Below are 15,790 nucleotides of genomic sequence, written 5' to 3' on the forward strand. Positions count from 1 at the left end.
AAAGCAAAAAGTTTAGAGTCATCCAATTTTTTATGTCCTGAAGACAAGCCTGTAATCTACCTAACTGATTAGGTTCTTCAGGGTTAATGGATAAATATAACTGAGTATTGTCAGCATAACAGTGAAAGTTTATCCCATGCTGTCTAATGATTTTACCAATTGGGAACATATATATAGTTAAAAGAATTGGTCCAAGCACTAACCCTGTGGTACTCCGCAAGTAATCCTGGAGTATGAAGAAGACTTATCATGTAAATTTACAAAATGAAATCTATCAGACAGTTAGGATTTAAACCAGCCTAGTGCTGTTCCTTTGATCCCTACAACATGTTCAAGCCTTTCTACAAGAACATTGTGATCAACTGTGTCAAAGGCAGCACTGAGATCTAACAAGACTAGAACAGACACAAGATTCTTTTCTGAGGCCATGAGAATATCATTTGTAACTCTCACTAATGCAGTTTCAGTGCTGTGATGCTCTCTAAAACCAGACTGAAATCCCTCAAACAGATCATTAGTGTTTAAATGCTCACATACTTGGATGGCCACTATTTTCTCCAAGACTTTGATAAAAATGGAATGTTAGATATTGGTCTATAATTCATTGGGTCATCTGGATCCAGAGAAGGCTTCTTAAGTGAAGGTTTGATTACAGCAACCTTAAAATCCTGTGGTACATATCCATTTACTAAGGATAGATTGATTATATCTAGAATGGGGGCAGTAACCAAAGGAAATGCATCTTCAAATAATTTGGTTGGGATTGGATCTAAAATGCAAGTGGAAGGTTTAGATGAATCTAATAATTTTGATAACTCTGAAAGCTCAACTGGATCAAAACGGTTCAAACACAGATGAGGTTCTACAGTTACCTCTGATGCTGCCTCACTTACTAAGGAAGAAGAAATTCCATTAGGGAGGATGCTAAAGATTTTGTTTCTAATAGAATTAATTTTACTTGTGAAAAATCCCATAAAGTCATTACTGCTGAGCGCTGAGGGAATAGATGGTTCAGAGCTATGATTCTGTGTAAGTTTGGCAACTGTACTGAAAATAAATTTAGGATTATTCTTATTCTCCTCAATTAACGCTGATACATAAGCAGTTCTAGTTTGTCGAAGCTTATTTTTATAAAGCACAAGACCATTTTTCCAGGATAGGTAGGCCTCCTCATGGTGCATAGAGTGCCATGTTCTCTCCACTTTTCCAGAGTTTTGTTTTAAAGCTCATAAATGAGAATTAAACCAGGGAGCCAACGTCCTGTCCCTAATTACCTTCTTTTTTAAAGGGGCAACATCATCTAATGCCACATGTAAAGAGGAAGTAACATTATGAACTAAGGCATCAATTTGTGAGGGGCTAGAAATGAAAATATTGCTCTCTGCTACGTTCCTCTGAGATGCAGAGGACAGTAAAGATGGAACAGTTGATTTAAAAGATGCAACAGCATTGTCAGATAGAGACCGATTATAGTGAAATTTACTTTCATGTCTCGAGAACTCAGTTATAAAAAACTCAAAGGTTATCAGAAAGTGGTCCGAGAGGACTAGATTATGTGGAAAGATTATTTCCTCACACTCTATGCCATAAGTCAGCACAAGGTCCAATGTATGATGGCAGGAGTGGGTGGAGCTATGTATTCTTTGAGTAAAACCAATTGAGTCTAGGATATTACTAAAGGCTACATTGAGGCTATTGTAAAGAAAAACTTGGTTGCTCAGCCATATTGTAAAACTGGCTGGCTGGTCATATTGTAAGGAGAAGCTGTCTTTACTCATTTTTATTGTTAAGAAGACTCAAAGGTTGTTTTCATCGATAAACTGACGATAATATCTGAGTGTCTGTGTTTCAGTTCAATGAGAAAACCAGTTTGACAATTAAAAGTTTTAATTCTTCAAATTAAACTAATGATTTTGAAAATTGACAAACAGGAAATACAATCAACATTGGTAACTTTGTGGGACAATCTTTAACAGCTGATATGCTGTTCTTGCTCAAATAGACCTTCTGGTGAATTTATGAAGATTGAGAATGTTGTGAGTTGTGAGAGTGATATGATGTGATTATGGATGCGTGTGGGTGCAAAGTGTAGAGAGATGAGGTGAGATGGATGCGTGTGTGCATCTGATTTTGCTTCAGGAAGAAACAGGTGTCTGAGTGAAAAGTGATGGTTTGAATAAACTTAGGTTTAGTTGGAAAAGATGCATCAAAACGCTATCTGTCGTGTTTTGCCTCACCGAAAATCGGACCCTCTGTTGGACCCGGGACGTCACCTTAGGATGTTTCATCCAGGGCACCTTGGCTGGCAAAGAAGACAAAAATGCGCCGCGAACCGGTCCAGAGTTGCCCTCGGTACACGTTGATGGTAAAGCGTTTTGTCGATGCGCTTTATTAAGTTAAGTTCACTCAGAAATCAAAAGACTCGGTAATGAGTCTGCGTTAGAAGTTGCGATTCAGCTATTCTGCCTGGCTTGGCAGGAACAGCGTGAAAGGGGGGAGAAACGAGCCAGCCGGCTCTGCCCCCCCTTTGGTTTTCAGGTCCACTCTCTTTCGTTGTCAAGCACGAACTGGAATCATAAGACTGAAACTTACCAAAAACCTTTCTCTTCTCAAAGCAAACGTGTGCGTCATCAAATGTGTCTGGGGTTTACTGTGGGAAGATGTGTGTGGGTGTGTGTGAATGTTTGTGTGCTTGAGTGTGTGTGAAGGTCAGTACCAAACATTCAACATTATCTACTTAAGTGTGGATTCATTAATCCATTATAATTACCCCAAAGCATAAGAACCATTCATTTGATTAAACACATTTATAATGAGCAAAATGATAATGGTTACTTTAACATTAAAATCAAGAAAAAGAAGTTTAAACTTTATGTTTTGACTTGGTCTGGGTACAACTCATGGAAACACATCTTCTGGTAGACTGCAGGTGGCTGATGTTATGGTTTCCTCCCAGACTCGCTGGCGTTCAGGTCTTAATCTGTGGGTGAAAGTTCTCAATGACCCAGCTTTGACCCAGCTGCGTCCAACACCACCATTGTGACAGAAACCCCATATTTCCTCACGTTACACTATCATTTTCAATGTCCACATGAATATTAAAATCCCCCACTACAATGACCTCATCAGTATTTAGCACCAAATCAGATAAAAAATCAGAGATCTGATCCAAAAACTCAGAGTAAGGGCCTGGTGGACAATATAAAACTACAAAGAAGAGTGGTTTTACAGTTTTGCAATCTGGATTAGGAAAACTAAGAATAAGATGTTCGAACGAACTGTAGCTATTAACTGGTAAGGGGTTAATTAATAAGCCCAAATGAAAAATGGTTGCAACTCCTCCTCCTCGCCCTGTACTTTGAGCAATATGATGATTTAAATAATTAAAAGGAGTCGACTCGTTTAAACTAACATAGTCCTCTTGCTGCAGCCAGGATTCTGTGAGAGGGAGCAAAGAAATCTGATTATCACAAATCAAGTCATTAACTAACAAAGTCTTAGAAAAAATAGATCTACTGTTCAATAACCCACATTTAATTTTTCTAATTTTCTGCTGAGTTGAATTTGTTCTAATATTTATGAGATTTCCATGATTTGCTTTATAAAGCCTAATATTTAATCTGTGTGATTTTGCTTTAACTGATCCAGACAGGGTCTTACAGATCTGACGGAAGCGTGGTTTTGATGGTGTTTGGTAACTTTTCATTCGACAGTAGACCATAACATCTGAAGTATAAAGCTATGCCACGTCGGCTCAGTGAAAGTGACAGAGTGACCAATCCTGATCTAAAACTCTTTAACCAAAAAGAACCAACGACAAGCTGAAAAATTCATCGCTATTCCAACAGCGGCAACAGTTCCTTTCATAACAAAAGCTGAACCATCAATACCCAGGCTTAGGTCTCACCAGACGCCAACAAATTGTCATGACCCGGAAGTATCTCAAAACGGGTGGTCGGTTGCCGTGGCTTCTTCTACATGCTACGGCTCCATAAGGTCAAACTCGACCTTTACACCTCCCGATCTTGAAGGGGACTTCCGCTCAGGGTATGTAGACTGGCAAATGGTGTATCATGTGTTTATGGACCTCCTAACCAAAGCTTAATGTGAAGACAACACCTTCAGTTCTCGTCAGAACCAATCACTTCTTCGGATTTGCTAGTTCTGATTTAACATCACACGTCATCCATCCACCATCTCATCCACTTTAGTTACACCATACATTTAGTTTTAAAGTCAGTCTAGTTAAATTTGTTAGTAATACAATTCTTAACTTTTGAACTTGACTCCCTCTCTTCTTTTGTCTCTGAGTGAATATGAAGCAGTTATCTAATCCCTGCAATAAAAAGATCCAATCTTCTGGTTTAAAAAACTCAAAGATCCGTAAGGTGGATTTCATATTTCCTACGGAATCCCACGCCTTATGGTTCATTAAATAACACGTAATCTAATTCATTACAGAAGTGACCAGGAAAGAAAATGTAGGTGCTAAAAGTCTAAATAAGTCTGTAATTTACTTAATATAGACTAACTCAGTCATTATAATAATAATAATAATATTGTTGTTGTTGTTGTTGTTAGGGTTAGCAATATCTCCTGGTGTTGTTTAAAACACAAAACTCAACAGTTTCAGACATATTGAAATGTATTTTTAGGAAAGATGATTGCCAATCAACCCATAAATAGCTTCCTGCACTGCCTCTTATTGGATCTTGTGAACAGTTTACAGCCAACAGATCTGATGATGTAGCAGCTATCTAATAGTCCTGAGTGTGAATTTGTGTTTTTGGTATTACATTACAGTAATACTTTGGTAGAAATATTAAGACATTCCTGGTGGACTTAATCCTTTGGATGCAGCTGGTGGGCTGCATTTAGCTTGTGGTGACATTTATAATTATATTCAACCACATATATTGATGTAATGAGATGGAGGGTTGAGCAAAGATTTGTAAAATAATAGTGAATGAACCACTGTGGACATTTGGCGTGTGGATCTGTCAGCTCAGAACATGTAAAATATATGTATGCTATTTATAAATTTTACACAGAAATAAAATAAAATAAAAAGAAAATGTTTTAATGTGTTACTGTGTAATTACAATAGACGTGAACTAAATCACAATCTAAAGTGGATCAGCCACAACAAAACACAATAAATAAGACATACAATATGTTCCCTTATATGACAGTCGAGGAATTGCTTCCTGCTTGTTTATGACAGCTGAGGATTCTTTAGTTACACAGTTGGTTTCTCTGCTGCTCTGTGGTTACATTTATATAGTTTCATGAATATCTCATGTCTGAGATATTCATGAAACTATTCATCAGTGGAACAGCAGTGGGGAGATGAGATGCTGGTGTAGGCTACTGTGACAATGCAGCCTGTTTGAAAAATATAATCCAAAGGCCGTGATGTGCAGTGCAAAGAGTCGTAGTCAGCTGAGGTCTTGATTATTTGGTTTCCTGCAGGGCAGCACATGGTGGCATGTTCTCATCTTGTTTTGCTGATCAGGATTCCATCAAAAGTCTAATTTTACCCTCCTCGTCTTTATTATTTAAATTATGATCATGTAATTGCTGATGTGTATGCCTCAGTGATCTTTTACTGTTTCACAGTCTGCTCTCTTTTTGGGTTCGTGAATGTATTTGATTTCATGTAGAAATCCAGCTTTGAGTTAAACAGTAGTTTAAGTTTTAAAATTATTTTCAGAATGTCAGAATGTTGGACTGTGGGGTGCGACTGTTTGGGTTTTTTCCTGTATAAATCATTGGTTGTGACAATATAACAGAGTTATATTTGAGAAGTGATGCAAAGTTTATAGGATTTACAGAAAGTGTGCAATAATTATTTAAACAAAATTAGGCCGGTGCATAAATTTGGGCACCGCAAAAGGATATGAACTTAATATTTAATAGATCCTCCTTTTGCAGGAAAAACAGCCTCTAAATGTTTCCTATAGCTTCTAATCCATCCATCCATTTTCATCTGCTTATCCAGAGTCAGATCGCGGGGCAGTAGACTAAGGCGAGAGGCCCAGACTTCCCTCTCCCCAGCCACTAGGGCCAGCTCCTCCGGGGGAATCCCAAGGCATTCCCTGGCCAGGTGAGAGACATAGTCCCGCCACCATGTCCTGGGTTTACCTTTAGGTCTCCTCTCGGTTGGACGTGCCCGGAAAACCTCACCAGGGAGGCGTCCAGGATGCATCCTGACCAGATGCCCGAGCCACCTCAACTGGCTCCTCTCGATGTGGAGGAGCAGCGGGTCTACTCCGAGCCCCTACCGAATGACCGAGCTTCTCACCCTATCTCTAAGGGAGAGCCTATAGCCACTCTTCGGAGAAAATTCATTTCGGCTGCTTGTATCCGCAATCTTGTTCTTTTGGTCACTACCCAAAGCTCATGACCATAGGTGAGGGCAGGAACGTAGATCGACTGGTAAATTGAGAGCCTCGCCTTCTGACTCAGCTCTCTCTTCACCACGACAGACTGGTACAACACCCGCATCACTGCAGATGCAACACCAATCTGCCTATCGATCTCACACTCCAGTTTTCCCTCACACGTGAACAAGACCAAGAGATACTTAAACTCCTCCACTTGGGGCAGGACCTCATCCCTGACCTGGAGAAGGCATTCTACCCTTTTTCGAATTAAGACCATGGTCTCAGATTTAGAGGAGCTGATTCTCATCCCAGCTGCTTCACACTCGGCTGTGAACTGCTCCAGCGAAAGCTGAAGATCACATTCTGATGAAGCCAACAGGACCACATCATCTGCAAAAAGCAGAGACCTAATCCTCAGGCCACCAAAACAGATGCCCTCCACACCTTGGCTGCGCCTAGAAATCCTGTCCATAAAGGTTATGAACAGAATCGGTGACAAAGGGCAGCCTTGGCGGAGCCCAACTCTCAATGAGAACGAGCCTGACTTACTGCCGGTAATGCGGACCAAGCTCTGACACTGGTCGTACAGGGACTTAACTGCCCGTATCAGAGGGCCTGGTACCCCATACTCCCGGAGTCCCCCCCACAGGGTCCCCCCGAGAGACGCGGTCAAACGCCTTCTCCAAATCCACAAAGCACATGTAGACTGGTTGGGCAAATTCCCACGCACCCTCCAGGATCCCCCTAAGGGTATAGAGCTGGTCCAGTGTTACACGGCCAGAACAAAAACCACATTGCTTCTCCTGAATCTGAGTTTCAACAATCCAATGGACCCTCCTCTCCAGAACCCCTGAATAGATCTTACCAGGAAAGCTCAGGAGTGTGATCCCCCTGTAGTTGGAACACACCCGGCGGTCCCCCTTTTTACATAAGGGGACCACCACCCCGGTCTGCCAGTCCAGTGAGACTGCCCCCAATGTCCACGCGATATTGCAGAGCCGTGACAGCCAACCCAGCCCCACAAATATCCAGAGCCTTAAGGAACCCTGGGCGGATATCATCCACCCCCGGAGCCTTGCCACAGAGGAGCCTTTTAACCACCTCAGTGACCTCAGCACCACAGATTTGAGAGGCCAACCCAAAGTCCCCAGACTCTGCTTCCTCACTGGAAGACGTGTCAATGGGATTTAGGAGGTCTTCGAAGTATTCTGCCCACCGAGCCACAACATCCTGAGAAGAGGTCAGCAGCACACCATCCCCACTATAGATAGTGTTGGTAGCGCACTGCTTTTCCCCCCTGAGGCGCCGGATGGTGGACCAGAATCTCCTCAAAGCCATACTGAAGTCTTGCTCCATGGTCTCACCGAACTCCTCCATGTGTTTGCCTTGGCGACCACCCGAGCTGCGTTCTGCTTGGACTGCCGGTACCCGTCAGGTGCCTCTGGAGTCCCACAGGCCAAAAAGACCTGATAGGACTCTTTCTTCAGCTTGATAGCATCCCTCACCTCCGGGGTCCACCAGCAGGTTCAGGGGTTGCCACCAATGACAGGCACAGACGATCCTGCGACCACAGCTCCAGTTGGTCGCCTCAACAATGGAAGCACGGAACAGGGTCCATTCAGACTCAATGTCCTCCGCCTCCCCCGGAACATTTTGGAAGTTCTGTCAAAGGTGGGAATTGAAGCTCCTTCTGACAGGAGACTCTGCCAGACATTCCCAGCAGACCCTCGCAATACGTTTGGGCCTGCCTGGTCTGACTGGCATCCTCCCCAACCATCTGAGCCAACTCACCACCAGGTGGTGGTCAGTTGACAGCTCTGCCCCTCTCTTCACTCGAGTGTCCAAGACTTGCAGCCGCAGGTCAGATGAAACAACAACAAAGTCAATCATCGAGCTGTGGCCTAAGGTATCCTGGTGCCAAGAGCATATATGGGCACTTTATGTCTGAACATGGTGTTCATTATGAACAATCCATGACTGGCACAGAAGTCCAATAAAAAAACACCACTCGAATTCAGATCGGGGGGCCGTTCCTCCCAGCTGCACCTCTCCAGGTCTCACTGTCGTTGCCCACGTGAGCGTTCAAGTCCCCCAGCAGAACGAGTTAGTCACTGGAAGGAGCGCTTTCCAGCACCCCCTCCAAGGTCTCCGAAAAGGGTGGGTAGCACAGACCACAGTCAGAACCCATCCCCCCACACGTAGGCGGAGGGGGACTACCCTCGCATTCACTGGGGTAAACCTCAACGTACAGGCACCAAGATGGGAGCAACTAGTATGCCCACTCCTGCTTGGCGCCTCTCAGTGGGAGCAACTCCAGAGTGATAGAAAGTCCAACCCCTCTCAAGGAAACTGGTTCCAGAGCCAGAGCCATGCGTTGAGGAGAGTCCAACTATATCTAGTCGGAACCTCTCAACCTCACACACCAACTCGGACTCCTTCCCCACCAGAGAGGTGACATTCCATGTGCCAAGAGCCAGCTTCTGTAGCCGAGGATCAGACACTGCACCCGACCCCTTTGGCCCCTCCCACGAGTGGTGAGCCCATGGGAAGGGGGACCCATGTTTCCTCTTCGGGCTGTGCCCAGCTGGGCTCCATGTGTGAAAGCCCGGCCACCAGGTGCTCACCAACATGCCCCACCTCTAGGCCTGGCTCCAGAGGGGGGCCCCGGTGACCCACGTTCGGGCGAGGGAACACGGTTTCCATTTATATAACTCATAAGAGGTCTTCGGGCAGCTCTTTGTGTGATCCCTCACCTAGGACCTGTTTGCCATGGGTGACACTGCCAGTGGCAGAAAGCCTCAGACAAGTTAGTTCCTAGGATCATTGAGACACTCAAACCCCTCCACCACGGTAACGTGGCAGCCCAGGGAGAGGGCATGACAGAATAAAAGGTCTTTTTATTATCTGGATCTGATCACCTTGTCCTGAGAGCTGTAAAGGGATTTTTTCTCACTTTTTTGCCTTTTGAGGTGTTAAAGGGAGGTCAGATAACCCAGAGGTCTGAAACACCAACCAAATAACAAGACTATCTGTGCAGTTGAGTGCATCACATAAGATGTTGGTTGGATAACAGGTAAGGCTCCAGCTGAGTGAAATCTATATGAGAACTGAAGTAGCACATGGCATCAGTAGCAGAGTACTTACGACAGTGGTACAATGGAGCCTCCAAGAATATTACAGTTTTTCTCAAATGCTAAAACACATTTCACAAACTTTTCCTCCATGTTCCTCAATGTCTAAACACAACACCCTTTTCTAAAACTACAGAAACACCACACCTTCTCATTTCAAAACTCAAACTTTCACACCAAAAGAGCAGCTCGAAGCTTTCAAAAATGTAAACACTATACACATTACATAATACAGCAAAACAATTGAAAACAATGCTCAGTTTGTGAGAAGGTTCTTTGTTTCATAACTGCCAATTTGCCCATTTTTAGAAACTTTACAGTTACGGATCTTCTTAGATCTCTGCAGAGGATTAGGCATTTAGATTTGTGAGTTTCATATGAAGAGTATAAATCTATAGAAAATTCTGCATGTACACTACTGTAACACAACTCAATGCAAAAACTGAATCTATTGCACACAACAGTACTCTTGAAAACATGAGCAGGGTGTGAAATTTTTTAATTTACTTTATTCACAACACACCCCACAATCACTGCGCGGCATCATGTCGCTGAGCTGCATCGGGCCACATCACCTCATCGAAGGCTATATTATCTCTTGCCAGGCACCGCGGGAAAAACACCCTGGAATGGCGAATCCATCCTTGTAAGGTCTGCACTGGGATGTCACCACAGGCGAGCTCCATTGCCCTTAGGAGGTTCTCTCTACTGTATGGTTGTCTATCATAAACCTTCCATCTTCACGTCGAGAAGAACTCCTCTATAGGCTTTAGGAAAGGGGAGTAGGGTAGCAGACAGACGTTTAAAAAGTGGTTAGTGTTGGTGGTGAACCACTCTCTGATTTGGTTAGTTCCGTGGAAGCGGACATTGTCCCAAATGATCACATAAATGGGATGTGCGGGCCCAGGATGGTGTTGTTGGCGGTCCAGGAGGATGTCTTTTAGCTCCTCTAGGAAGGCGAGGAGATGTTGGGTGTTGTAAGACCCAAGGACAGCATGCCGGTGGACAAGCCCCTCCGAACCCATGGCCACACAAAGAAAGAAACGTGTTGTCAATTGACATGTTTTACAACAACAACTGATTTGAAACCAATATACTACTTTTACAGGCTTGTAAAACTGTATTGTGACAAAGAAAGCAATAGAGTGCAATACCTGTTGTGTTGTCTGAATGGTGGCCACGGTGAACCCACTCAGGTTTGGATGGACTCTAAGTCCTGCTTCAGCCAATGTCATGCCATGGACAATGACATGGTCAATGGCTGTTGCTTGCATCTCTTCCGTAATTATGGTGCGAGGTTGTCTTGCTCTCCCTCCTGGACCTTGTCCTCTCCCTTGTTGGCCTCCTCCTCTTCCTCCTCTGATTTGAACTCCTCTTCCTCGTTGGCCTGCTCCTCTTCCTCATTGGCCTGCTCCTCTTCCTCATTGGCCAGCTCCTCTTCTTCCATGGCCAGCTCCTCTTCTTCCATGGCCAGCTCCTCTTCTTCCATGGCCAGCTCCTCTTCTTCCATGGCCAGCTCCTCTTCTTCCATGGCCAGCTCTTCTCCCTCCTCTGACTCGAATTCCTCTTCCCCTGATTCTGCCTTCATCTATTGTGTTTGTTTGGAATCTTCAGCAAACTGTGCACTCTGAACTTGCTTTTATACATGTGGTCACAGCATTAGCAACAAGTGTCTTCAATTTTGAGTGGTTGTGTGTAATGAATGACAACAGATGTGTTCATTGTGTTCAATTAGTGCTGACTGTGGTAAGCTTTTGGCATCACATGAGCTTTCATTTGAGAATATGAGCAGAGTTCTTTTGTAACTTGTGTTTTAGCAAGGAAAAAATAGATTTATGAGAACGGAGGATTGTGTTTTGTGAATTGTGTCTTCATGTGAAATGTGCTTATGATGTTGGAAAATGATGGCTAGATTTAGTAAATGTGTTTAGACAACTGTTCATTTGGTTTCGATGATTGGCTTTTGTGTTTTAGCATTTGAGAAAAACTGTAACATAATTAAAACAATACATAAGGAGAAAGTTAAAACACTGATTCAGATTTTAACGTTGAGGCATAGGCGTCATTTTAACCGGGGACGCCGGGGACATGTCCCCGGCAAAATTTGTGATTGGCAGCTGTGTCCCCCCACTTTCAAAAAAGCCTGCCTTTATTGTCCCCAGCAATTTTTAAACCCCACTCAAGTGTATGGTTATTGTCCCCAGCAATTCTGAAAACAAACTGACGCCTTTGCATTGAGGAAAAAGATTAAATGTCTGATTTTATTAATGTTCTAACCGAGTTTTTAGACAGCTTTCTCTTTATTAAACCTAATTGCATGAATGAAGTCACCTTGACTTCACCTGTATTTGTATAGCACTATTCAGTGGACTCCAAAGTGCTTCACACTGCAGTCATTCACCCAGTTAAACACACTGGTGATAAGTTGCAGTGTAGCCACAGCTGCTCTGGGGCACTGACCGAGGCGGGGCTGCACAGCACTGGCACCATCAGTCCCTCTGACCTCCACCAGCAGGCAAGCAGGGTGAAGTGTCTTGCTCAATGACACAAGGACTAATGGAGCATGGGTATCGTAGCTTATCACTCCAGTGCCTGTTCAATTTTTAATTTCCGCTTTAAGCTAAAAAATATCCTTAGCTTCAATAACAACATTTCCTCACCCTTTTCTGTCTGAGTGGCTCTAGTACAGTTTTAGGAAACAAATTCAGATGAACGTCTATTTGGGTAAAACAGCTTGGTGCTGGCAGTATACTGAGTAGGGATGAGAGACAATTATCCACGTAACTTTGTACTTGAATATTCATATTTGCAAAATTATACCAAGGAGAATAAAAACTTAACACTCCCACTTTCTTTATGGGTGACCTCGCGAGGAAAGCGGTCCACGAGGTCGGGGTGAGGTGGTGCTCACTCCTTACCCCTGCCACATGGACCCAATGGATAATCCATCAGCCCTGCTCAGTGGTCAACTTTCCCTGCGGGGTCTAACCCATTAGGACAGTGGGAGTGTTAAAGGGACAACGTGTAGTGTTTTTTGGTTAATCTCTGTAAATATCCATCTAAATGATGTTGAAAATGAATTAAATGATTCTCAGTTGTTGAACAATATTGCCGGCTTCTTAACATATAACCATAAAAATCTGGTGTAAGATGCATGGGAGTTGGTCTAAGTCTCTGGGCAACGCCATATTGGATGCCATGTTTCTTTCTACCCTTGAGGACAAAATGCATTTACTGACAAATGTTTACAAAACTTTCATCATTCATAAATGTTGTTGTTTTACATTTTTACCTCTTCACTAGTTGCCAGTGATGAAAGGGAGTCTGATGTGCTTGTTAAGTTTTCTGAAGTTTGCACTCCCCAGGGATTTTTGATCCTAATGGGCATCCATTGCAAGGTGTTACTCCAACACAGAAATACTGCTTGCTTGCAACAATTCAGGTATCTACTGCCCCCTATTGCCAGGAAAAATACACACTGTCACTTCAAAGCAGGCATTAGAATTAGGATTAAATATTAAGGTTTTCACCAGTTCTTAATTTTTTATTTAACTTTTTGATTTGATCAGTTTTAGCTTTGACCTTTTTGACTTTTCTTAAATAAGTAAATGAATGAATGAATGAATAAATAAATAAATAAATAAATAAATAAATAAATAAATAAATAAATAAATAAATGGAAAGGTACACATTAGACATTTGCTCCCAGCGTTGAGGCAATATAACTTATTAGGCTCATTTAGCCTTCATCAAACATTAGCTTAATCTTTGTTAACATTGAAAGAAAACTGACACACACACACACACACACACACACACACACACACACACACACACACACACACACTTTCTGGGAGACTTCACGCTGCTGTGCGTGTGTAGGTTCAGCCACAGCAATACGATTAAATCATTACTGAGACATTTGCTGTTGTAATAAAAAGCAGCTTTATTAAGATGCCTCACATCCTTCTTCTTCTGACTTCATTAATTAAATATGAACATGGAGACCTCTCCCATTCCTGTATTACTTCTCCATCCTTTCCTTTTTTCTTGAGATCTATTCTTACCCTTTCAAGTGAAGCATTGGCCTTTGAAAAGTCAGCCTGTTAAATGTTTTAACAGGAGCTGACAAGATGTTTTCAACGATGACTTTGCCTCTCGGAGAGATTTGCCTCTCGTGTCCTTGGCAAGTAAGCACAGTCTTTGGGCTTGTCTCCTTACCTGATATTTAAGAGCTCACTGCTTCCCAGGAGGTGCACCGTGCACTAAAATGTATTGATGGTGGTGGGGGTAGGTCTGTTCTGGATTCATGACCACGAGTGTACTAACGCTAGGGTGCATAAGCTGGGAGTGTGCAGGACGATGCTCGTGTGAACTTATTCAAACAAGAACGCGTCTTTGAAGCATAGGATGGCGTGATCTCTGTCATGAGTCCCAGTGGATCTGCTCCTGACAGTCTCTGAGGTTTGCTAACGAGGGGAGCCTTGGCACATGCCTCGGGGCTTATTCACAATCACTTGGTGCGCCTCTCTGATCACTCCCTCCTCTTCTTTATCTCCCCCTTTTAAATGCAACCTTGAAGTTCACTTGAGGTTTTTATAAAAGACGAACAAGGAGACCAAATAAAGCTGCCATGGGGGCGTCGTTTTGTCCAACAACAGGACGGGGATATTTACTGAGGAACTCACTGGACCGACTAATACCTGGAGTCCTCTGACTGTTGTGATGGACTCAGAAAGGCCAGACACTCTGACAGTCATACCTGTCAAACCGTTACTAATACAATCCCTGAAATATTCATTTTAATAATAAGCAATAAGGTTTAAACAATGAGCAACATTTTTGTTTTTTAAATGAGTCATTTGGGACTCTGGGAGCAATTTGTCTCCCTGGCCAAGGTTAGTCTTCAAACTACTGTATTTAATGCATTTAAAATGGAAGTATGTCCTTTTTGTTTTGTGTTTTTTTTTATTCTAAAGCAAACAAACAGATACCAAGTTTAATGAGGAAATCAGAAAATGAGATTGTTTCTTTAATTTCACTTTCGTTTATAATTCACTCCAGATTAGAAATAACAAGCTTCTCACATCCTGGAACAAGCTTCTGGATTATCATAGAAAATTATTTAATTATGTTTTTTATTAAACAACAATGATGACAGCTTTTGGGAATAACAAGGAAATACGTAAGAAAAGCTCAAAATGTCCAAAGTTGTGTTTTGAGTTCATGTTTTTAATAGTCAACGATTACTGACATAATAACTAACAAACAGTTATATAACTAGGTTCACATAGACACACAAAAATCTATTTTTAGAAAATAATTTTTATTTAATTGTCTGAGTCGGTCTGAAATGCACCTGGACCACCTAAAGAAGTAAACATGTAGCTTTTAATCCCTGTCATTCTTTTCCAAGATGGATGCTTGTTTGGGCTAAATCAGTGGGTTTTATGGAAAACGCTAATAACACAAATATGAAATTATTATATCAATGATAAATTCAGCATGAGTTAATTTAAATATCAGAGATACTAATAATCCCTGACGTAGTGAACACATTATGCTCATGCATTTCCTTTTGAAAAGGATTAAAGGTGTCACCTTTTGAGGCTCTAAGTGCATTTTTGAAACATTTGTGAAAAACAAACGATAACGTTATTAGAGAACCTTTACTCCCTCTTCTTCCCACCTAGACCTCTTTGCCTACCTGTTTGTGTGTGTGTGTGTGTGTGTGTGTGTGTGTGTGTGTGTGTGTGTGTGTGTGTGTGTGTGTGTGTGTGTGTGTGTGTGTGTGTGTGTGCGTGCATGCGTGTGTGCGTGCCTGTGTGTATGTTTACAGCCCATTTCATATCACCACCAGTTTCCTCAACACTCCCACTTCTGCCCCACCTCCCCCAGTACTCATCCCTCCCAGTCATTGACTCATGTTCATTTTCTCTACAGAATCAGAAAGGACCTGCCAGCTTCGCTGTAAACAACATGCAGAGGAAGACCAGTTTTTAGCTGTTGCTGTTCAGATACTCATTGTTGGGGAGAATACTTTGTAAGTGTATTTATTTACAGAATACTGAATACTTGCTTTAAAATGTATTCCGTAATGTATTCCATTACTTTGTTTAATCTTGGTACTGTATTCAGAATACTTAGAATACTTTCCCATAAAAATAGCATTTAGGTCTATTAAATGTCACAATATGTGTTGATAGCTACTCCCGCAGGAAAGCAGGGCATATTAATGCTAAATGTCATGTACCGACTGGGAAAAAAGATAAA

The sequence above is a fragment of the Nothobranchius furzeri genome, chromosome 7, assembly GCF_043380555.1.
Source record: "Nothobranchius furzeri strain GRZ-AD chromosome 7, NfurGRZ-RIMD1, whole genome shotgun sequence".
NCBI classification, from domain to species: domain Eukaryota; kingdom Metazoa; phylum Chordata; class Actinopteri; order Cyprinodontiformes; family Nothobranchiidae; genus Nothobranchius; species Nothobranchius furzeri.